We start from the raw sequence: 25,606 nt of genomic DNA, 5'->3' as shown, positions 1-25,606 counted from the left end.
GGTGGCCAACTGGATAAAAAAAAAACAAGATCCATGTATATGCTGCATACAAGAGACACACTTCAGTTCTAAAGACACTCACAAACTGAAAATGAAAGGATGGAAAAAGATATTCCATGCAAATGGCAAAGAAATGAAAGCAGGGGTAGCAATACTTATATGAGACAAAATAGACTTTAAAACAAAAACTGTAACAAGAGACAAAGACGGGCAATACATAATGATAAAGGGAACACTCCAACAGGAAAATATAACACTTTAAATATTTATGCACCCCACACAGGAGCGCCTAAATATACAAAGCAAGTCTTAACAGACATAAAAGGAGAAATAGACAGTAACACAATAGTAGTAGGGGACTTTAACACTCCACTTAGGCCAATGGATAGATCATCCAAACAGAAGTTGAATAAGGAAACACTGGGCTTAAAGGACACATTAGACCAGATGGACTTAGTAGATATATACAGAACATTCCATCCCAAACCACAGAATACACATTCTTTTCAAATGCCCATGGAACATTCCCCAGGATTGATCACATATTAGGTCACAAGACAAGTCTCAATAAATTTAAGAAGATAGAAATAATACCATGCATCTTTTCTGACCACAAAGGTATGAAACTGGAAATGAACTACAGGAAGAAAACCAGAAAAGCCACAAAAATGTGGAGATTAAACAAAACGCTACTGAACAACGATTGGGTCAATGAAGAAATCAAAAAATTCCTGGAGACAAATGAAAATGAAAACACGACATGCCAAAATCTGTGGGATACAGCAAAAGCGGTTGTAAGAGGGAAGTTTATAGCAATTCTGGCCTATGGCCTACCTCAACAAAGAAGAAAAATCCAAAATAGACAATCTAAAAGCTCATCTAAAGGTACTGGAAAAAGAACAACAAACAAAGCCCAAAATCAGCAGAAGGAAGGAAATAATAAAAATCAGAGTAGAAATAAATGATATAAAGACTAAAAAAAAAAGTAGAAAAAAATAATGAAACCAAGAGCTGGTTCTTTGAAAAGATAAACAAAATTGACAAACTCTTAGCTGGACTCACCAGGAATAAAAGAGAGAAGACTCAAATAAATAAAATCAGAACTGAACGAGGAGAGATTACAATGGACGCCTCAGAAATACAAAAGATAATAAGAGAATACTATGCCGAGCTATATGCCAACAAATTGGATAATCTAGCAGAACTGGATAAATTCTTAGAAACATACAACCTTCCAAAACTGCACCAAGAAGAAGTAGAAAATTTGAATAGACCGATCACCAGTAAGCAGATCAAAACAGCAATCAAAAACCTCCCAAGAAATACAAGTCCAGGACCAGAGGGCTTCCCTGGTGAATTCTACCAAAAATTCAAAGACTTAATACCTACCCATCTCAAACTCTTCCAAAAAATTGAAGAGGCGGGGAGGCTTCCTAACTCATTCTACAAAGCCAACATTATCCTGCTACCAAAAGCAGACAAGGACAACACAAAAAAAGAAAATTACAGGCCAAGATCACTCATGAACATCGATGCAAAAATCCTCAACAAAATACTAGCAAATCGAATACCACAATACATTAAAAAGATCATACATCATGATCAAGTGGGTTTCATTCCAGGGATGCAGGGATGGTTCAACATCCACAAATCTATAAACGTGATACACCACATTAACAAAATGAAGAATAAAAATCACATGATCATCTCAATAGATGCAGAGAAACCATTTGACAAGATACAGCATCCATTTATGATAAAACCTCTAAATAAAATGGGTATAGAAGGAAAATACCTCAACGTAATAAAGGCCATATACAACAAACCCACAGCAAATATCATTCTCAATGGAGAAAAACTGAAAGCTATCCCTCTAGGAACAGGAACAAGACAAGGATGCCCACTGTCACCACTCTTATTTAAAACAGTATTGGAAGTCCTAGCCAGAGTAATCAGGCAAGACAAAGAAATAAAAGGGATCCACATTGGAAAAGAAGAAGTGAAACTGTCACTCTTTGCAGATGACATGATTTTATATCTAGAAAACCCTAAAAATTCCACTAAAAAAGCTTTAGAAACAATAAAGGAATACAGTCAAGTCGCGGGATACAAAATCAACGTACAAAAATCGGTTGCGTTTCTATACACTAACAACGAAGTAGCAGAAAGAGAAATTAAGAATACAATCCCATTTACAATTGCAACAGAAAGAATAAAATACCTAGGAATAAACTTAACCAAAGAGGTGAAAAATCTGTACACTGAAAACTATAAAACATTGTTGAAAGAAATCGAAGAAGACACAAAGAAATGGAAAGATATTCCATGCCTTTGGGTTGGAAGAATTAACACCGTTAAAATGTCCATACTTCCTAAAGCAATCTATAGATTCAATGCAATCCCTATCAAAGTTCCAACAACAGTTTTCACAGGAATAGAACAAACAATCCTAAAATTTATATGGAACAAGAAAAGACCCCGAATAGCCAAAGGATTTCTGAGAAATAAGGACAAAGCTGGAGGTATCACACTCCCCGATTTCAAAATATACTACAAAGCCATAGTAACCAAAACAGCATGGTACTGGCACAAATACAGACACACAGGTCAATGGAACAGAATTGAGAGCCAAGAAGTAAACCCACACATTTATGGACGGCTAATATTTGACAAGGGAGCCAAGAGCATACGATGGTGAAAGGAGAGTCTCTTTAATAAATGGTGTTTGGAAAACTGGACAGCCACATGCAAAATAATGAAAGTAGACCATTCCCTTACACATGCACAAAAATCAACTCAAAATGGATTAAAGACTTGACTGTAAGACCCAAAACCATGAAGCTTCTAGAAGAATACATAGGCAGTATGCTCTTTGACATTGGTCTGAGAAGCATATTTTCAAGTCCCATGTCTGACTGGGCAAGGGAAACAAAAGAAAAAATGAACACATGGGACTACATCATTCTAAAAAGCTTCTGCACAGCAAAGGAAACCATCAACAAAACAAAAAGACAACCTAACAGTTGGGAGAAGATATTTGCAAACCATATATCAGATAAGGGGTTAATATCCAAAATATGCAAAGAACTAATACAGCTCAACAACAAAAAAACCAACAATCCATTTAAAAAATGGGCAAAAGATCTGAACAGAGATTTCTCCAAAGAAGATATACAGATGGCCAACAGGCGTATGAAAAGATGCTCAACATCGTTAGCTATCAGGGAATTGCAAATCAAAACTACAATGAGGTATCACCTCACTCTGGTCAGAATGGCTATAATTAACAAGACAGGAAACAATAAGTGTTGGAGAGGATGAGGAGAGAAGGGAACCCTTGTTCACTGCTGGTGCGAGTACAAACTGGTGCAACCACTATGGACAGCAGTATGGATATCCTCAGAAAATTAAGGATAGATTTACCATATGATCCAGCTATCCCACTGGTGGGTATTTATCCAAAGAATTTGAAAACACAAAGGCATAAAGATACTTGCACCCCTATGTTCATTGCAGCGTTATACACAATAGCCAAGACTTGGAAGCAACCTAGGTGCCCATCAAGGGAAGAATGGATAAAGAAGATGTGGTACTTATACATGATGGACTGCTACTCAGCCATAAGAAATGATGAAATCTGGCCATTTATGACAACATGGATGGACCTTGAGGGTATTATGCTGAGTGAAATAAGTCAGAGGAAGAAAGCCAAATACCATACGATCTCACTCATAAGTAGAAGATAAAAACAGCGACAAACAAACACATAGCATTGGAGATTGGATTGGTGGTTACCATAGGGGAGGGCGGGGAGGGCAAAAGGGGTGATTAGGCTCACACGTGAGGGGATGGACTATAATTAGTTTTCGGGTGTTGAACATGATGTAATCTACACAGAATTCAAAATATATTATGATGTACATCTGAAAATAAATTAATTTAAAAAAGAAATAATTATATACAAAAAAAAGAACTATAAATCTCTCTCAGACTGGATTTTCTTCAATCAAAATTACACATCATGAAAGACTGAAGGCAGAAGCAGATATAAAAATCATCTAGCTTTCATTAAGCCAGGCATTATAGAGATTTGCAAAAATGTATAACAATGTCACTGTCCTCCCTAAATTCTGTGGTTTGAAAAACATAGTTTTATAGAAATATGTTACTTATGTGGGCTTTTTTTGTTATTTTTAAATGAATTCATAAATGCATATGTTAAAATGCCTCAGTTTTCATTTCTAATACAGTAAACATTAATAGAGATAATCCATATCAATAAAAGTATTTTGGGTTCTTCAATAATTTTTTAGAGTTTTTCATAAAACTGAGAGCACCTTTGCTGTATTAGTGTGCCCATGGACTGGTAGTTTTATATCTTATGCTATGTCAGTTTATGCATTTAAATTTCATGGCTGCTGACATAGGTTCCACTGAGATTCGGCGGATCTTAAGAGATTCAAGTTACTCATTAGGAATGATTTCATAGGCAGAATGGGAAGAATGCTCATGAAGGGCGAGTCTCTGCTCAGTATTAGGGAAGATGGAATGAGAGGATGGAGGTTAAACACAATGAAGACTCTCCTGACTGCAAGGGAAATTTTTACGTTGGAGTACATCTCTGTGCAATCCTTAGAAGTCTAAAAAGCTGGATAAATGTCCTACTCTGGAGGATAATTTATTCTTATTATGAAAATTTCAAACATAGAAAAAACTGAAAGGATTTTAAAATGAATATCCATATATCTACCAAGATTCTACAATTAACATTACACTATACTTAGTTTCACACTTATCTGTATACATTAAATAAATCCATGGGGTTATAGGACTCCTTCTGTGGTCTAAATGCATTTATCACTCAACATGATATTAGGAAATTCCTTCCATGTTGATGACTTCAAAGCCTTAGCATCATGTTCAAAGTGTGCAGCCTGTTCTTGTACAGACATGCCGTGTTGAATATAGCAGGCATAGCCACTGACTTCTGCGAGTTTTCACAGAGTTAATGAGAGTCTTAGGTAAAACTGTGATAGAGTTTGAGATTGTGGGAACTGAATCATGCTTTAATGCATGTGAGACATTCACCCATGTAACAGAACCCTGCAGTGAACGTTAACAATGTCATTTCTCAGTAGTTTCCTTGGTTGCAGCATACTGCTACTGCAACCCACAAAATATAAAAAAGTGAATTAGCATTTCTTAGAGTCTTCTTCTGGTACTTCCCCACACAGTGAAGCATTCCTGCCCTTCCTCTGGCACCTGATGAGTGCTGAGCCATAAGGCACCCATCTACGTGGGGTGGGTGGAACCATAAACAGTCCTTATTGGTGTGGGTAGTGTTGTGATTTCATTGCAGTGTGAGGTGTGGCCCAAGATATATTCATTAATGGTAGTCAAAATACTGGACAAGGATATGCTTTTGTTAATTAGAAAAGATTCAAGGTTATGGCAATAATGGCTCTCCACTGAATTCCATCCAGCTCTTATGAGGAGAGAAAGAGATGGGCAGGGACTTGCATTATTCTCATGCTGAATAAATTCACAAATGATAACTTGCACCTGCTGTTGGCTTTCTTGTCACCAAGAGCTAAGCTCACCATTCTACACAGTTATCTGACTTCATCCTCCTATTATTACCATAATTTTTCAGACTGTGAAACTAAGGCTTAGAAAGATACAGTAATTGCTAAGGTCATCCAGCTTATCAGTGCAAGCTTGGATTTGAGCCAAAGCAATCTGACTGCCGAGTTAGCCAGCTACCTGATCAACCTTTTCTTTCTTCTTTCCTCCAAAAACACTTGAGTCCTTACAATGCTAAGTGCTGCCTTAAGGGCTAGAGGTGCATGAGAAAGCAGAGCAAACTCTTGCACTTCAGATGCTCACTGGGGTGGGAGAGGCAGGCGACACAGAAACAAGAACATGCATGTGTCTCAGAGAAAATGAAACAGAATCTGAGGGTGGTGCTGGGTACTGCTATACAGAGGAGAATCTGGGAGGGTTTCTTCAATATGGTGAGCTTTACACCAAGACCTGGAGAAAGTAAGAAAAAAAACTACGCACATGTCTATGGGAAGAGGATTCTCATCTGAGAGAAGAGACAATGCAGGGTTCTGAAGCAGGTGTGCCTGGTATGTGGAGGACACAGGTGTCCAATGTGGCTGAGCCCCTGGAGGAGCCAGCAGAGTGTCTGGGTGGGAGTTGGAGAAGCCTTTGGAACATGGCGAGGACCTGGCCTTTATTCTGAGTGAGTTGGAGAGTGATTGTAATGACACAGCTGACCAGTCTGGCTGCTCTGACAGGACAGAGGGTAAGTGCCCAGGTGGTGACAAAAGGCATCTGCCAGCATCTCCACAGAGAATGCCTCTGGGCCAGGTGGAAGCTTCACAGATGCTGAGAGTGGATTATAGACCCTCAGAGCTGTGGTAACTGGGTGTGAGGGAGAGAGAGAAGTCAAGGACGACTCCAAGGTCTGCCAAAATGGAAACCACACATTCATGGTGGTTCGTAGATGTTACATTTGAAATACCTGATGGACATCCAACCATCAGACTGTCCACCACCTTGCAAAGCCTCTTTGAAGACAATAGTAAAATTAAATAAGAAGATACAGATGTTGATTACTTACCAAGTGAGTATGTGTTGGGGCCTTTCCTGGGCATGTTGCATAGGTGGTTTACTATATTTTATCCCCACAATCCTGTGAGTTAGGTGTCGTTATCCCCAGGTCGTCTACTGGACCCTACGACTTCCACCATGTCACCCCATTTCCATGTCATGCATGGGGCAGGTGGAAGACACTGAGAATGTGGCTTGGCCTTGATTCTCAAGCTCAACTATAGTGATTAAGGGCTGACCTGATTTTGACCTGTGGCCTATGGCCTGTGGCCTTGAGCAAGTCACACTTGTAGCCTGCATGCCCCCATCCCCTGGCAGAGTGGGATGGTGTGAGCACTTGCTGCATGGGCCAGTGAGAAATACAATACATGGTGTAGTCCCTAATCCAAATTGCATTCCTTGTTACTGGTACTCTCATTCTTAGAATTTAATGCCCCAATATTTTTAGCCCTAATTTGAAAACTATCAACCTGTTTGGTTCGCCTTGGGTTTACGTCTTGTGGGATTTTCTGTGTTATTTTTCCTAGTTTTTAGTTAAATGAAAAAGAGAAATTGGCAAAGCTCCCCCCACCTCCGCCTTTGGTGTAAGAGGGCTGAATGCACTCTCCCTTGGTCCTCTACCTCTCAGTGTTGGTCTTGATTTATTAGGTAAAGAGTGACAGTGAGTTGGATATTAAATGGCTGAATGGTTTGACAGAATCCCTATGTGTCATGCAGTCTTAAAGTATCTAAGATGACAAAAAAACAAAACAAAACAAACTCACTCACAAGGAGGATAAGGATACCCGGCTTGTCTAGACCTTGTGTTTCAGCTGCAAAGGAATGAACATGAGATCTCTTATGGAAACTCTGCGACCTCCCAAAGCCACACAGCCTAGATCTTCCCTCTTAGCACTGGTCACAGGCCAATCCCAGGTGTTGGCATGATCTAGGGCTCCTTTCTCCATCCTAAAAAGGCTTCTGGAGCCTTCCTCACCAGTCTTCCTCCTTTTGTTGGGCCCATTGGCAGCATCTGTCCTCCAGTTCTGGCTGTGGTGGTACTGACAAGCTGAGCTGACCTAGGTCCCTCCAGGCTCCCTGAACATAAGGATCAACGGAGTTTCTACAATTCATTTGGTAATCAATTGGTAACCTCTCTCTTATGTTGATCTCATCTGCCCTACCTCCAACTATACTGCATGATAAGTGCTCTTAAGTGCTAGCTACTATTTTTACCTCTTAGTTAGATACATGACACTCTCGACATCCTGTTGGTCTTTGAAGGCAAGGACCAAGCATCTTGAATGCTTCATTGCACCAGCACTGAGATTCTTATAAACTCCAACAATGAAGGGAGGGTATGACATTTATTTAACTCTGCAATCTTTCATTTCAAGTTTTAATGTAGCAGTCTTTAAAATTCTTGGCTCTTAAGCATTAACAGTAACCAAAATAGCACATGGAGGGACTTCTGGATTCAGCTCCAATGTGAAAAGAGCTTGGAAGTCATTATACTCGTCTTTACAATGAGAGAAAGATGGACTAACTGAAACTCAATGACTTTTCTTGGACTCATCAGAGAACTGAGATCACAGGGCAACCACCACCAGGAATCTAGAGAGACCAATGAATATAGAGAGTTATGGTGGAGGTCTGTTTATCTGGAGGAAAAGTCATTGAAGCTGTAAACCGGTAGGAATACTTAAATAATAATTTTGGTTATTGCTGGAGGCTTATTGTGAACTAGTATGAGACCAAGAATCTTCTGGGTGCAACAACCTCAGGGGGTCCTCCAATGCTTTCCTGTGCCTTACCTCCTTCAATCCTATAAGGTTCTCAAAGTGAAGATCCAAGAAGGATCCCCTTTTTCTCTCTGGCAGAGGAAGATTAGTCATTATGAAATACACCCAGAGCATTTGCCATAACAAAGACATACTCTAGAGAGGAAAAGATTTTACCAGAGCCTATCCCAGTTCGAAGAAGGGCATTCCTCTCACTCCAGGACCCTCTAGCCTTCCTGACTCACCTAAGAGGATAAGGCACAGTTAACAGGGACTAGGAAATAGACTGGGAACATTGTAGCCAGGGAAGGGAGTAGGTGTAGGAGGAAAAACCTATGCCACCAAAGAAGCATTCATGAAGGTCACAGCCAGAAACTCAGGCCTACTTAAAGACTGAGATGTAAATAAGATTATAGAAAGCTCTCCTCCCCAACCTCTCTCCACAAACCAACAGGGCTCTAGTATAAGAAGAGTGGATTAGAGCTGAGAGAGCTGCAAGGTGCAGACTCTCTCTGAGGAGGCATACCCAGGAAGCCCAAATTAAGAGGGAGATAAACACAAGGACACTGGGGGATTTTTAGCTTCCAGTACCTACCAGCCCAACTCCTTGCCAGATAAAGATAAATGGTCACACAAAGGCCTGTTTAACAGAACCTATTAACCAATACAACTTGCCTGGCTTTCAAAAAAAATTATAAGGCATGTATAAAGGCAACAAACAAAAGAATCTGAGACACAAAGCCATCAACAGAACCACATGCACAGATGCCATGCATTTTGGAGTTGTCAGACAAGAAATTTAAAATATCTATGTTTAATACATTAAGGGTTCTATTGAAAAAATAGACAACATGTAAGAACAGTTGGCTTATATAAGCAGAAAGCTGAAAACACTGAGAAAGAATTAAAAGAAAATGTTATAAACCAAAACCACTGTAACAGAAATGAAGAATTTCTGGGCTCATCAATAGGCTTGACATAGATGAGGAAATAATCAATGAGCTTGAAGCTAGGTCAATAGAAACTTCTACCACAACTGAAAAGAAAGAAAAGGGGGTTGGCCCTGTGGCTGTGTGGTTAAGTTTGTGCACTTGACTTCAGTGGCCCAGGGTTTCTCTGGTTTGGATCCTGGGCATGGACCTAGCACTGCTCATCAAGCCATGCTGAGGTGTCATCCCACACAGCAGAATTAGAAGGACCTACAGCTAGAATATACAACTAGGTACTGGGGGTCTTTGGGGAGAAGAAGAAGAAAAAAAAGAAAAGATTTGCCACAGATATTAGCTCAGGGCAAAAGAAAAGGAATAAATGAAGGAAGGAAGGAACGAAGGGAGGGAGGAAGGAAGGAAAGGAGAATAATAATAAAAGACCATAGCATCAAAGAACTGTGGGGCAATTACAAAAGGTTTAACATATATGTAATTGAAATACCAAAAGGATGCAAAAGAGAGAAAGGAGGAGATGAAATATATGAAGTAATAAAATAATGACTAAGAACTTTCCGATATTGACAGACACCAAACCACAGATCCAAGAAACTCAGGGAACACCAAGGAGGATTAAAAAAACCAACAAAAAACCCCATCACCTAGACATACCATATTCAAACTGCAGAAAACCAAAGACAAACAGTAAATTTTGGAAAAAGCCAAGAGTTTGGTGACAGGCTGGGAGGGGGTTTGAAAATCCTAACATTAGAGAAACAGGGATAAGAATTCCAGTGCACTTATCAGAAACCATGTCGGTACATACACCTTGGAAAACAGTTTGTCAGCTTCTTACAAAACTAAACATAATCTAACTATACAGTTCAGCAAGCACAATCTTTGGTTTTTACCCAAAGTACTGAAAACTTAGGTCCACACAAAAACCTGCACACAGATTCCTACAGCAGCTTTATTCCTAACTGCCAAACTTGCAAGCAACCAAGGTGTCCTTCAGTAGATGAACGCATAAATAAACTGTGGTGCAGCCAGACTGTGGAATGTTATCCAGCACTAAAAAGAAATGAGTTATCAAGCCATGAAAAAAAAAATGGATGAACCTTAAATCCATATTACTAAATGAAAAAAGCCAATCTGAAGAGGCTATAGACTGTATTATGCCAACTGTATGACATTCTAGGAAAGGCAAAACTATGGAAACAGTGAGAAGATCAGTGGTTGCCATGAGTTGAGGGCAGGGTGTAGGGATGAATAGGCTGAGCACAGAGTTTCAGGGCAGTGAAGGCATTCTGTATGACATGATAATTGTGAATATATATCATTATACATTTTTCTAAACCCATAGAATATACAACACCAAGAGTGAACTCTGATGTAAACTATGACAGTTTGATTCTGATGTGTCAATGTAGGTTCATCAATTGTAACAAATGTACCACTCTGGTGGGAAATGTTGATAATGGGGGAGGCTCTGTATGTGTGGGAGCAGGAAGTATATGAGAAATATCTGTACCTTCCTCTCAGTTTTGCTGTGAACCTTATAATAAAGTCTTAAAAAAAGAGAAAGAAATCATGCAAGCAAGAGACTGGAGTTAGGATTTAAAATGTTAAAAGAAAGAATAAAACACCAACCTGGAATCCAACATCCGGATAAATTATCCTTCAAAAATTAAGGAAAATAGATTCATACATACAAACAAACTAAACTACAAACAAAAACTAAGAGAATTTGTCAACAGCAGACTTGCCTTGCAAGAAATGTTAAAATATAATAATCAGGCAGAAGAAAAATTATCTAAGTCAGAAACTCGGATCTACATAAAGAAAGAATTAGAGGAAAAAATAAAGAGGAAATAAAATATTTTACTTATTTTTAATTGATGTAAAATATAATTACTTAAAGTAATAATACTAACACTGTAGTCACAGCATATGGATAAGTGAAATGAAGGACAGCAATGTCATAGGAATAGAAAAAAGAAAACAGGAATTCTCTATGAAGGAACCTGAACTACACACAAAGCAATATCATATTTTTTGACATTAGACTTGGATTTATTAAAAATGTAAACTGTAAACTTAAAGGCAATTAACAAAAATTTTTTAAAGGAAGTATAATTGATATGCTAACAGAGTTAAATGGATTCACATAAACTCACATGGAATGCTCAGTTAAAACCAGAGAAGGTAGAAGAAAGGGGAGGAGAACCAAAGAACAAATGTGAGGAATAGAAAACAATTATAAACATGGTAGATATTAACCCAGTTATATCAATGTTCATTTTAAATGTAAATGCTCTAAATACCTGGAGTAAAAAACAGAGATTGTCAGAGCAGATTTTAAAAAGTCTCATATGTTGTCCATAAGAAACCCACTTTAAAAATAAAGACTCAGTCAGGTTAATAATAAAAGGATGGAGAAAGATATACTAACATTAATCAAATTTCAAACAAGGCTGACACCAGAACAAGGAAGCTAATCACGAGTAAAAACTATGTTACGTAATGATAGAAGTGTTAACTTTCCAAGGAGACAAAGCAATCCTCTATGTGTATGTGCTAACAAGACCAACATCAAAATACATGAGGCAGAACCGAAAAAACTGAAAGGAGAAATACATAAATGCTCTGTTTAGTTAGAGACTTCAACACCTCTTTCTCAGTGAACACAGAAATTTAAGTGCTAGAGATAAGACTCAAATCTAAATCAAAAACAATGTTTTATCAATTGGTAATTTTCTAGTTAGTTCATAAACCTATGATCAAAGATAGCACCAATTTATGGCTTGACATGTTTTAATAAATGTTTACAGAATTTGAAATAAAATTTTATCATAAAAATTACATTGCCTTTCAAAGGTTAACAGTATTTAATTCAGCTAAATTGAGAATGTTTCAGATACTCAATTCTGTCCAATATTAACTTTTCACTATGAGACTTTAATCAAAATTCTTTAGAAAGACTAGTAATGGAATAAGCTCTGTGGAGATACACACTAAGATACACACTAAGTAGCAAAATATATTTGCATTGACATTCATAGTCTGCATCCGATCTGTAAGAATAAAAATAAATTATCACCTAACATTGCTAAGGCATTAAGATTATTAAGGAAATCCATCATCAACACCAGAGAGTCTGCCCCATGTTTCATGCATGCAAATACAAAAATGTGCGTTAGATCAGAACAAGCCTAGTAAGTTGAGAACAGACATGATGCTCTGCACTCCCAGTCCCCTCAGAGCAGATCACATTATTCCAAAGACGATGACCTAAGATCCCTAAGTTCTCATGAAATAACACTCAATATAAGCTATGTGTCAAACACAATAATAGAATCCTGAGACAAGATATTCCCCTTTATCCACAACTGTTTTTCACTTTATTCAAGCTCAAAGGATGTGCATCGTCCTCAAATCCACAACTTCTGCATGGTGGGCATGGCTCCAACAAAATGGATGAAAAAGTATATAGAGTTACCTGATTTTCTCCAGCTTTTGGTCACCCAAAGATAGGAAAGGTGTCTAAAAGTATAGAATGTAGTCCACCTGGTACTTAAACATTATCCAAATCTGCTGTTCATGCTACCATAAAGAATAACTGGATTGTTTTGGCTATATTCCAGATAATGAAAATCAATCAAGAATGAAATTCTACTTTCATTTCTCTCTCTTTCCTGTTTTCCTGCCTTCTTTCTTTCTCATCTTTTCTTCTTTTCTTTCTTCCTTCCTTTCGTTTTTTTTTTGTTTGTTTTTGCTGCATAAATAAATTTTAAGTTTATTTATGAACAATGAGTGATGTTTAAAGACTTTTAAAGAAGAAGAGTGATTCAGAATTCTTGGTTAGGTAGGTCCTTCAGTTGAATCAGTGCAGAACAGACTTTAAATCTGGGTGGTAGTGAAAGTTTAAAGAATAACAATGATAGAGGAAAGGGTAATACACAAATTCAAGATATACTTAAAACAATATGCATTTGACAGTTATTCTCACTTAGAAATGTAATGCCTCACACCTCCAAATTCACCCTTTATTACCTATTCTGTGATAATAAAGGTAGACCCTTGTCAATATTTCTCCTTTATAGCTGGCCTCATGGTAAGCGGTGTCAGTAGAGGGCATAGGAAGGAAACTGAAAAAGGATGAGACTTCTCTTCCTAGTTTGAGTGTGCTTACCTTGGGTTTTCTTCCTCTTGCCGTACAGCTGCACACCTGGTGCATGCAGTCCCTTGGTAAGTTCGTAGCCTCAGTTCTGACCTGCTTACCTCACCACAGTGCTCCCAATAGGAACACTGTGCACCCCAGGTCTTGTGCTACCTGTTCAGTGAGCGACTCCTGATACTTTGACTCCCTCTATGCACCATCCATGTGCCTTAGTCTAGCTGCACCCCATAGGTGTGTCAAGAAACGCCTGACACAGATACCACACACCTCAGCCCTCATACCACCCAGCCACTTAGCAGCACCTCCCTCTTTGGTCTTTCCCACTGGGCTTGGTCACCTACACCCAGAGGGTTGCTTCCTGCTTGAAAATCCTAGCCAAGATTTTTACTCATCTGGACTCTGGCTAGGTATTTCCTGCTTGCCTGCCAACTGTAAACCAGCACTGGCCCAGTTCAACCCAGAGAGTTTTCTCCACCCTCTGGTGAGGTGCCACCACATCTGCTCCAACAAGGTCTCAATGCAATTCTTGGGAAGACGTTCTGCTTCCAGTTTGTTTCTTCCTTGGATATTCTCCCTCAGCCCTAGGTTGCTTTTTAATAGATTTCATTTTTTTGGAGCAGTTTTAGATTCATAGCAAAAATGAGCAGAAAGTACAGAGATTCCCACGTTTTTCTTTGAGATGCAATTTTAGAATTTGTTGGCGGACAATGTTCTTGAATAAGAACAGCATATATTCTCATTAATGAGCTAAGCACCCACTTACTCAAATGGCATTCCCCAAAATGAGGCAGTACATAAGCTGCATTATCTTGAGCTGTTCATACAAATGGTCCGCCTTAGGCAGCCATCTATAAATAATAAATATCTACTAAGCACCTACTGTGAACTGGCATAAGGAACCCATAGAAGATATGTTCCCTAACCTCCAAAAATCAACAGGCCCAAACTTTTTTGAAAATATTAAGTGTACAGAAAGAGCAATTTATAATCAAAATGCATTGATAGACTTTCTTCCCAATTATATTATGGCTTCATTGGCCCAGCAAGGAAATTATTTGGTTTATAGATGTCTTATTTTCATCGTTTCACGCTGCTAAGGTAAGAACAAGGCACATATACCAGATGTTCTTTTGGTTCATCACTGAAGAACACAGGGTCTTTTGCACCCCATGACCTTCTTACACTAATTAAACAGGTCCATCAGCAGACAAGCGCAGCTTCTAAATAACGGAAAGGCTAAGCTCTCAGTCCACATTTCTCCTTCCTTTCTCGTATCCATCCCTGAATAGATATCAGGTAAGCCAGGGACACCAAGCAATACTGTCGTTGGGCAGCTGAGAGGGGCAGTGGAGCTTAAAGTGGGAAATAGATAACTTTTATAGTAGACAGGCAGGGTCTTTAAAATACTTTCGGTAGAATTTCTGTGTTCACAGACAATTTACTATATTTTGCTGTTGCTTGCTAAGTGTACCCACCTTAGCATTGCTCACACAGTCCTGGAACCATCCCCATACTCTTGCTGAGATGTGCTTTAACCTCTGAGTAGAGTGAGGAACAATGTGAAGCTTCCTAAGAACCCAGACAACAGGCCAGAGGCATGTGAGTCAGAAACATTTCTCTGTGACCAGGTCCTCTCTAGTTCAGTCAGAACCCTCTGAATCAGGATCCAGGAGGCAAGCTTTCCCCTTCTCCTTGGTTCATTCAATGGAACAAATGCAAAGCACAGGGAAGAGAAACTCCAAGATTTCCTAGTGTCGTTTAATAAGCTGTTTACAAATGATGTCCACAATGCTTTGATGAAGATTGAGGCAGGTTCTCCCCTTAAAGATGCATCCTCTCTTTAGTAATCTCTTGAGAATTGGCATTTCCAAGTTTCTTTTCCATCTGGAAGGTTTGGGGGAAGAGAAGCAGTAGCTCTGTCCTGTTCTGTATGTAGGTCCATGCTTTAATTTAATTGTTCATCTAGGAGGCAGTGGTCAGAGAATAGATGGAAGTGATGGAGAAAACATTTCTAGAATGCCCTATAAGGGGTAATTTGGCTTGACATTGGCTCTCTTTAGTTAATAACTGCCAAGATAAAGGCTGGTGTGGTAGAGAAAATGTTGGACTTGGAGAAGCAAGAGCTGAGTTCACATTGTCTACCATGCACTAGTTGTGTGACCTTGCACTGGTGTTTGCATTCTTCCTCTAAGACTCAGTTTTCTCATCTGTAAAAGGGGGATGGTAGGTGGGAATAAGGGTCAGAATGTGTTTCTCTGCACATTGACAGGAACACACACACAGACAAGGGACCCTCAGTGGTCTCTGGCCCCCGCTGGTGCTGGGTGTGGTCTCAGTCCAGAGGGAGAACCAGTGGGCCCTTGGGACTGCTGTAACTTTGCAGAGGCAGGACTCAGATGTGCTGACACTGAGATTTACTAACTGGCACTTATTCCTCTTCCAAATTAATTATCCTAGAAGAATGGAGCATTGCCTTTTAAAATTCTGAAAATGAGCCAACATTCTCAGACACCTTTGACATCACTGTAACAGCACTGATATTTCCCTAATAATTTCTCCAGTTCCAGGCAGTTACAGCTGGCACAGGTGTCAAAGATAAAGAGCACCATGTGGGTTTTTCTTTTCCACCTTCAGTGGTTTACTTGGGCGGAGAGCTAGGCTGCAGCAAAGTACATCTAATATATTATGGGCTGAGCATCTCTTTTCACTCCAACTGTCCTCCTCCAACAACAGTAAAAATGATAGTGATAACAATAATCAAAAGCACAGACCCAAAAGCCATCCTTCTTGGTGCAAACCAGTTGTCCTTGCTTCCTGGAGTGATGTGGGCAGATGACCTCACCACTACACTCTGGGGTCCCCAGCTGTGAAAGACGTTGAGAAAAACCTGGCCTTCCAAGGTCGTCATAAAAATCAAATGGGTTGGGGCTGGCCCCGTGGCTGAGTGGTTAAGTTCGCGCACTCTGCTGCAGGCGGCCCAGTGTTTCGTTGGTTCGAATCCTGGGCGCGGACATGGCACTGCTCATCAAGCCACGCTGAGGCAGCGTCCCACATGCCACAACTGGGGGGACCCACAACGAAGAATATACAACTATGTACTGGGGGGCCTTGGGGAGAAAAAGGAAAAAAATAAAAATCTTAAAAAAAAAAAAATCAAGTGGGTTGATGATTGCAAGTGCTCAGGAAGGTGCCACGTACTAAATACCTCTATGTAACCGTTAGAAGGAAGCTGAGGATTTCCAGATTCTGGCACTGAGCCCTGTGCTTAACATTAAACCCCAGCTCTCTGCCACCACACAAATACACCTCCAGCCTGTGAGTAGGTCTGAGCAGGGAGGGGGCTGTCTGAGGGCCTCCCGGCCACTCAGCATAGTTCACACTTTATTTTTAAAGTTCCAAAAAGTTTTTAAACTTTATTTTAGTGAATGTATGTGTTATATAAAACAACAACAAAAACACACAAAAAGGCTAGAGATTTCACTATTTCTACTCCCCAATATAGTGTTTACTATCAAGACTTTGGATGGGAGAAAATAATCAAAAAGGCAAATAACACTTTTTTCCATAAAAAATGAAAGTGATCATTAAATGCCCCCCCACACACACACACACATCACACTGATTCAATTTCTTCTGGAAAACCACTCAGAAAAACAAAACAAAACAAAACAAAAAGCCTACACTGGACAGTAAATACTCAAGTGGATTGTTAGCCTAGGTAACATTTGGTAGTTTAAAGAATCATTTAGGCATTTTGAAGTCTTCCTCTTCATTTCTTAGTATGGTGTTCCAGCCATCCTGCCCTTCTTTCTCTCCAAACAAATCCCAGAGCAGATATGCTTCTATCACTGAGTCTCTGTTTCTAAGAACTAGTTTTCAAAAAGAAAATACTGCATAAAAATATGTAACAGAACTATGAAAAGGTAGGGAAGGAGTCTTTCCTTCATGGCCAATCTGTCTTTGCTTTGCATGGTTTCTTTTGTAGATTCTTCAGAGTTTGTCTGCCCCTGAGTAAGACAGCACTTGTGGGATTATGTAGGATGAAAGATAAAAAAGTTCTGTCTTCTATAAACCAAGGTGATGCTCTTGTGATTAGATTCCTAGTTGTTGCTGCTGAAGCTTTGGTTCTGTCTACATTGACTTCAACCTTTGCTTTCTGCAAGACATGAGAAACATGAAGGTTTTCTGACCTTGTTATCTTTGCAAAATTTGCCTTTGATAGATTAAGTATCTCAGTAACACCAAGAACTTTCAGCGGCTCCTTCAAATCAGTTTGTTCTATGGCTGTGAACTTGGGCAGGATCAGCTGTGTGCTCTTGGTGCCATGGTGCTCACGTCAGTGGTCTATGGTTTGCATGCTGATGTGGCGGGTGATGGCCGACAGTGGAGTGGAGGTGGGTAGCAGAATCAGCATACTGATATTTTCCCCACGGTAGGGCATTCAATGAAGTTGTACCATAAATCATCAGGGGTGCTTGCTGCCCCCCACCAGAACATGCAGAGCTGAACTAGCATCAGCACTGATAGGATTTTCTATCAGCTGTCAAAAACGTATATTTCTTTGTGTTCTCAGGTTGAAACTTTGATTTCTCTAAACCTTTAAAATGCACTGCACTGACAAGGACCAGTCCAGTGAACACACCATTGATAAGATCCAGGGAAAGGAGATTGTTAATCAAATCCCTGTTTCATTTTTAACATAGTCAAAGAGCCTGTGTGTGCAAGCAATCCTTATCCAGAAGTATGTACATTGTTGGTTCCTCTAAGTGGGTGAGGTTAAGCCCAGTATGAAAGGCCAAGGGCTAGTGAGGGTTTGGCTGTTTTCTCTTCCCTAGGAGATCTTCCCTATGCAAAGTGTGTTTACCATTCCTTGGGGAATCCAAGAGCAAAAGAGAAACTGTGGAAATAGTCCCCACACCTGCTCCTGCCACCCCATTCTCATTGACATCTGCATCCTTAGCTAAATCAACTAAAAATTTATAAAGGGTGTGTTTCTAGTCCCTTCCATCATTTTGTAACTTGCTTCCAATTCCACCTTGTAGAATAGGGGGAGGAAGATTTGGAGGAATTTCAAGAGGTGAAGAAAGTTTCCTGATGTACTATAGTGAATAAAGAGGCAGCTGGGACTCCAGTCAGGAAGCCTTTCTTCATGGCCTCAGTTTCCCCATGCAGACTACCCCTCCCAACACTCTCTGCAGCAGCAGGGTTATTCACAGTAGTGACAATCAAATGACTCCTTTTTGATCATTAAATGCACATTCTTTCATTTAATTTAATCTTCATAGTGACAGATGAGGTGGGTATTATTATCCTCATTTCATGGATGAGAAAACTAAGGCTCAGAGAGGTTCAACAATATGCAAACACCTACACAGTGATAAAGTTGTGGTAGCAGGATGAGATCCCACTCCTGTTTCACTCCAGACCCTCTGACACTTCTTCTTGCTTGTTTTTAGTTTTCAGGCTTGTTTTCATTCCCTCCAGTGCAAGAGTTGCAAATCACACCCTTATCCTTGTGACCCAGCCTTCAACACAAGCACATCCACAAGTCCACTTGCTGCATAGCCTCTCAATGGCAAGAGTAGGGGTCTTGCTATTATGTGATAAGAGATGAGAGATGCCAAAAAAATTGCCTTCTCCAGCACCTCCTGATATTCCTGCCACTGCACTGACCTACCTCCCCCACTTGCTGTTGGATGTTTGAGAAAGGGGCATGATACCTGCAGAGATCCACCATGACAGAGCACCCAGGGTCACCTAGCTAAAGTGAGACTACATCAAACAAAAGGTTTCTGCACAGCAAAGAAAGAAATCAACAAAATTAAAAGACAATCTACAGAATGGGAGAAAATATTTGCAAACTATATATCTGATAAGAGATTAATATCCAAAATACATAAAGAACTCAGACAACTCAATAGCAAAAAACCAAATAATTAATTATTAATAATTAATAAAGGATTAATAAATGGTCAAAGGATCTGAATAGACAATTTTCCAAAAAAGACATACAGATGGCCAACAGGTATTCAACATCACTGATTATCAGGGAAATGCAAATCAAAACCACAATGAGATATCACCTCATACCTTTTTGAATGGCTATCATCAAAAAGGCAAGAGATGATAACAAGTGTTGGCGAGGATATGCAGAAAAGGGAAGCACTACTGCTGGGATTGCGAATTGGTACAGCCACTATGGAAAACAGTATGGAGGTTCTTTAAAAAATTAAAAATAAAACTACTATATGATCCTGCCCTTTCACTTCTGGGTATGTATCCAAAGGAAACAAAATAACATCTCAAAAAGATATTTGCACCCCCACATCCATTGCAGCATTATTCATAATAGCCAAGACATGAAAACTATCTAAATGCCCATTAATGGATGAATGTATAAAAAAGATGTGGTATATATATATATATACATATATACAATGGAATATTATACAGTCTTAAAAAAGGGGAAATCCTGCCATTTGAAACAACACAGATGAACCCTGAAGACATCATGCTAAGTGAAATAAGCCTATCGCAGGGAGACAAATACTGCATGATCTCACTTACATGTGGAATCTGAAATAGTCAAACACAAAGCAGAGAGTACAACTGTGGCTGCCAGGGTCTGGAGGCAGGGAGGATAGGGAGGTGATGGTCAAAGGGTACAAAGTTTCAGTTATACAAGATAAATAAGTTCTGGAGATCCACTATACAGCATAGTGACTGTAGCTAACAATACCGTACTGTATATTCAAAACTTGCTAAGAAGGTAGATTGTACACTGTGTTGTTACTACAACAGAAAAATAATAATAATAACAAAGGAAGCAAGAGGGAACTTTGGGAGGTGATGGATGTGTTTATGGCCTTGATGGTGATGATGGTTTCATGGGTGTATACTTATCCCCAAACTCATTCCCCAATGTGTGCATGTCTACAGTAATGGTAAGTCAGGGACAGGGCAGAGCTGAAGAGGCCAGAAATCTAGGAATATGTGGGAAGACAACTTAGCCAGCAGATGAGGTGTGAACACCTTGAAGAGTGTGGAACAGGCAAAGAGAGGAGTGCAAAGTCCACCTCATCCACTGCACTGGTCTGCCTGGTGTGGTCCCTGATGGGAAACATGATTCCCATGCAACCAACTCGATTTTCACTCAAAGGTCTCAGCTGCTAGATTCTACTGTGTCTCCCAGACATGCCAGAAGCTCCCTCCAGCTGCATTCAAAGCAGATGGATTCAAGCAGATGCTGGAGCACCTAGGACCTTATTGTCCACATCTCTGGTAGGTTGGGAGGGTGGGAAATTCCCTGCCTGTGTTAGTCAGGGTTCTCCAGAGAAGTAGAGCCAATAGAAGAGATATATATAGAGAGATGATAGGAATAGAGACAGAGATAGAGAGAAAGATAGAGAGATGGAGATACAAGAGATTTATTACAGGAGTTGCTTCATGCAATTATGGAGGCTGAGAAGTCCCATGATCTGATATCTGCAAGCTGGAAACCCAGGAAAACTAGAGGTGTAATTCAGTCCAAGTTCAAAGGCCCAAGAATTGGGAGGGCCATATTGAAAGTCCTGGTCCAAGTCCGAAGGCCTGAGACCCAGGAGCACCAACATCTGAGGGCAGGAGAACACAGATGCCCCAGCTGACGCAAAGAGAGAAAATTCTTCTTTCCTTCACCTTTTTCTTGTTGGGGTGGGCCCTGAATGGTTTCCATGATGCCTGTCTGCATTGATGAGGGTGATCTTCTTTACTCAGTCTACTGATTCAAATGCTAATCTCTTTTGGAGACAGTCTCACAGACACACTCAGAAATAATGTTTTACTGGCTATCAGGGGCATCCTTAGCCCAGTCACGTTGACACATAAAAATTACCATTGCACTCCCCTTGGATGACAGGCTTCCTTTTGTAAGTCTTACACCTGAGCATTGGGTTCAGAGGACACAGGGCCACTGCTGGCATTTCACAGCATCTGCTATTTGGTGATTAACTCCTCCAACAGAGAGAAAAGGACTTTCAAGGAGCTGTGTGATTCCTTTCCTGCCAAAGCAAAAGGCATGGGAGAGAGGATCTGCCTGGCAGGATGCTCCACCTGGCAAAAGGCCCGCTTCATTAATGCACTTGGGCAGCAGGCCAGGAATAGGCAATTTTGACTCAGCTTATTTTAAGACATGCACCAGTTATGAAGCATCTGGATGAACCAAGAGTACTCAGTTGCCTCTCTAGGTCAACAAGGATTTAGACTGAAATATATATGGCTGTACTCTGCATGCACACACAGAAAGAAAGGAGGTATTAGTGGCTCCTAAAAAAAAAATCTTTCTGGTTTGTTTGTACCTCTGCACGGTCAGATGTTGCTGGAGCCTGATAGTGATGACGCTAAATGCAGCCTTCCAATCCTGTTCAGCCTGCCTCCTGCCTTGAGGGGGCAAAACTCAACTTACCATGAGGCACAGATGGTGCCCTTCCTCTGGGCACTGAGCACCTATCTTGCAGCATGAGCCTCCTGGAATGCCTTGAGAAACTTCTTCCAAGTCCGGATTTGTCAGAGACCCTGTGGCCACGAAGGGATGTGAACACACTGAATTGGTATCCAAATCAAATTCAGTAGCAATGACTCTAACCTCAGAGTCACAGAACTGCTACAGCTGGAGAATTTGATCAGCTTAAGTGGTTTCCATTGCCCTTTGATTTTCTGGCATCTTAGCACGGCAGGAATGTTTTAAAAGGAAGATAGAAAGGATGCTTAGGGGCATCACTGAAGGGTAATGAGCAACAAGCAAAGCTCTTTCCACCATGTTCCTGGTTAACTGCATGTCCACAAGAATTGTGTTAAGTGAATAATATTCTATGGTACCAGTATCAAAAGCAACAACAGGTGATGCTGACATCTATTCACATTCCTGGAGACAGGCAGGGCTCATTCTCAGATGACCTCCTTGAGGGCAGCCTGCAGCTGGCTCTATGATCATGAGCAGCACACACAGGGAGTAGGTATGTGGAGTAGTCTCAGAATCTCCCCAAAGAGAGCGAAAATAGGAAATGAATGACTAGTATTTCTTAGTTTTAAGACTTTTCCGACTATATTTTAGTGCTGAATTTTTGGTGACCACTGTGTCTGATCCCTAGTAGAGATTAGTATCTAATGGTCATTGAAAGTATAATATGTCAATTTTCATGATATTCACAGAGAACACCATCACATTCATACATGGTTGCATTTGAACCTATTTTCTTCCACTCCTTTAGCAAGTATCCCCAACAGTGAATGCATAGACTGGGGCTTAGCAAAGGCATTTGGGTGATTCAGAGCTACTTGAATCATGAGACTTATTTTTCTGAGTGTGAGATTTTAGATTGTGTATACACACATACATGCATATTTGCACAGGGTTTTTGGAATTTCTACGTTATTCAAAACCAATATGTTTGGATTTCAAATCTAGAATTGAGAGAGTAAAGCACATAGACGATGTATCAAAAACTGATGGAAATAAACAGGGAACAAAGTTTGGGGAAAGGGGAATTGAGAACATCACTGATATTTAACAAAACGCACAGTTTTAAAGGAGATGAACAGCTGGTTTGAAGACCTCTGAAAGTGACTAAGACTGCTTTCCAACAACAGTTGGCTATGAGCCGTGGGTAAGCTGCTGAGCACTCGAATTGTGGCTATGCCAAATTGAGATATGCTGTTAGCATAAAATACACACTGAATGTCACAGACAGTATGAAATTAACCCACACTAATTTATTAAAACATCTCCTTAATAATTTTTCATATTGATTACATTTTAAAATGATAATACCTTAGTTTGTGTTAAAATATAGTAATAAAGTTAATTTCACTCATTTCTTCAACTTTTTAAAATGTGAATCCTAGAAAATTTAAATTATACCTGTGGTTTGTATTATATTTATACTGGACAGCACTTCTAAAGGTAGAGTAAAAGAAGAACAAGAAGTGTCAAGTGGAAAATGAAGACTTTTGGAAATGAAGAGACTACAATGCTACTCGAAACATTTGTATGGTTTGAAAGAAAAGTAAAACAGAGGAAGACTACTACAGAGATTGTGCTGCTGTATATGGATTGAAACCAGCTCATGGGCGTGTTTTATCTCACCGGTATAATCTTGATCTTCAAAATGTTTTATTTATATATTCAAGTGTATATTAATTTGTTGTCAACTTATAAAAATACTTGAAGTTTTCATATAAAAATTCAAATCTCCTGCCTCTCTTGAAAAATAAAAATATCTAGCAAAAACTTTCCTGTGTTCCATCAAAGCAGGATATGGTCAGCATTGAGAAGCAGCTGCTTCGCAGATGCTACATGTAGTTTGCCTCAGTCCTCACCATGCCCTGTTGTCTCCTGGAGCCTGAAATTAAATGGTGGCTGCTGTTTACTACCATCAAGCATGCAGTCATGCTTCTTGTTGTATACTTATGAGGAAAAAAAAATACAAACGACAGCAAGAGTCATTCAATGAATGTCTCTGTGACTCTTTTGGTCATTAGAGTTTGCAGAACTAAGAAGCACTAAGAGTAAATCTTATCATTTATGTAAAATAAAAGTTTATGGGAGTTAGTGTGAGCACTAGATAAGGACAAATAGAGACAGAAGACTTTCTGTCATATCAGACTAGAACGGGGAAAACAATACTGAAGGATGATAAAAAATGACTATTTCTCTGGGTCCGAAAGTATCTTTTTGGTTTGTCTTCATAAAAGCAATTTACAAATAATCCATAAACCAGAAATAGAAACCAAAATCCCTCATAATATGATAGGACAAAGGTTCTAGATATTAAAAGAGATGTGGGAAGAGGTATCAGATCTCAACATCAGACAGAAGCAGAGCATATCAGCAGGTGGAAGCTCATGGAAATTGGAGGGGTTGGTTTGAAGGCCATTTTGGTACATGTGAGGTAACCGTTATTGAGTAGATAACCAAATTCTTGGCAAAACAATGGGTTAGTGTACCCTCTTCTTCATAGAAACTTCTCATGAAACTGAATAAAGTTGGAGCACAACAGACATTAGCCACCAGATGTCATTTCTCACCAGGCACACAGCTGTCCTGCCATTGAGGGGCTCACAGTGTGATGGGAGAGCTAGCACACATCCCTCCTCATCAAGTGCCCAGAGAAGAGTATGGAGGATGATACTATGGTGGGGATGAGTATAAATTTCTCTAGATTCCTGCATTCTGCTCACAGCGACTATGTTTTACTCCTTTCATATGTGTTATCCTACTTCTGGAATATCACTAAACATATAACTAAAAACTGTACCATAAACTATTTTTAGTAGGGTATATGCATTTAAAATGGTATGAGTAAAATCCCTAAATAATAGCTGTGTTTGAACTGATGTATACACAAACTACTGAAGATATCTTTAGTTTATAATTTGAGTGATAAAATGAAAATATGAAAGACATAAGTTAGTGTTGTCTAGACCTATATTTTGAGTGAAAAAGAGGAAAACATCCACAAAAGAAACAATAAGGCATGCACTTTCAAGAGAGAGAGTGGAAAGAGATGAAGTTGGAGAGGGAGGAAGGGTTCTCGTAGGCTATGGTAAAACATTCAAGGTTGATGTTAATCACCAGGGGAAAGAATTTATGAATGATTATAAGCATAGGATTGAAAGACAGATATATAATATATTTTAGTAAGCCAATGACAGGATATATGTATATAATGGACTTGAAAAGATAAGAGTGGGAGCAGGAAATCCTAACAGGTGGAAACAGTAAGCAGTGAACAAGTTCAGGGACATATTTTGGGGGCAGAGTAGCTGGCTTGATCCAGCAGAAGAAGCACTTTCTAGGAGTCATAAGATCCTACAATGGCAGCATCTGTTTCTGTTTCCTCACCTACAAAATGAGTGAGATAGACTAGATGAGGAGTTTTTAAACTCTGGGCTACAGATCATGTAGCTGTCAGATGCAAAATACCATGTGAAAGTGTCAAAGTGTGCAAATGAGTGACCCTAGCTTTGTTCAGACTTTCAAAGTGGTATGTGAGCCCAAAATATATAAGAACCATTGCAGGAGATTATCTATCACTGAGACCTCTAAGCTGGATCTTTTGGCCGAGGATCTCCAGAAATTTCCA

General features: G+C 39.7%; 1 protein-coding gene and 1 pseudogene across 1 annotated transcript in view; both read right to left on the bottom strand.

Moving 5' to 3' along the window:
- GABRG3 (gamma-aminobutyric acid type A receptor subunit gamma3) overlaps positions 1 to 25,606 on the bottom strand; it is a 596,113-nt gene that overhangs the window by 222,437 nt on the left and 348,070 nt on the right. The gene's annotated exons all lie outside the window — the stretch shown is intronic.
- On the bottom strand, positions 17,428 to 23,904 carry LOC103543554 (glia-derived nexin-like; annotated as a pseudogene).

This window comes from Equus przewalskii, chromosome 1 (genome assembly GCF_037783145.1).
Source record: "Equus przewalskii isolate Varuska chromosome 1, EquPr2, whole genome shotgun sequence".
NCBI lineage: Eukaryota > Metazoa > Chordata > Mammalia > Perissodactyla > Equidae > Equus > Equus przewalskii.
This window is presented reverse-complemented; position numbering and strand designations above follow the sequence as displayed.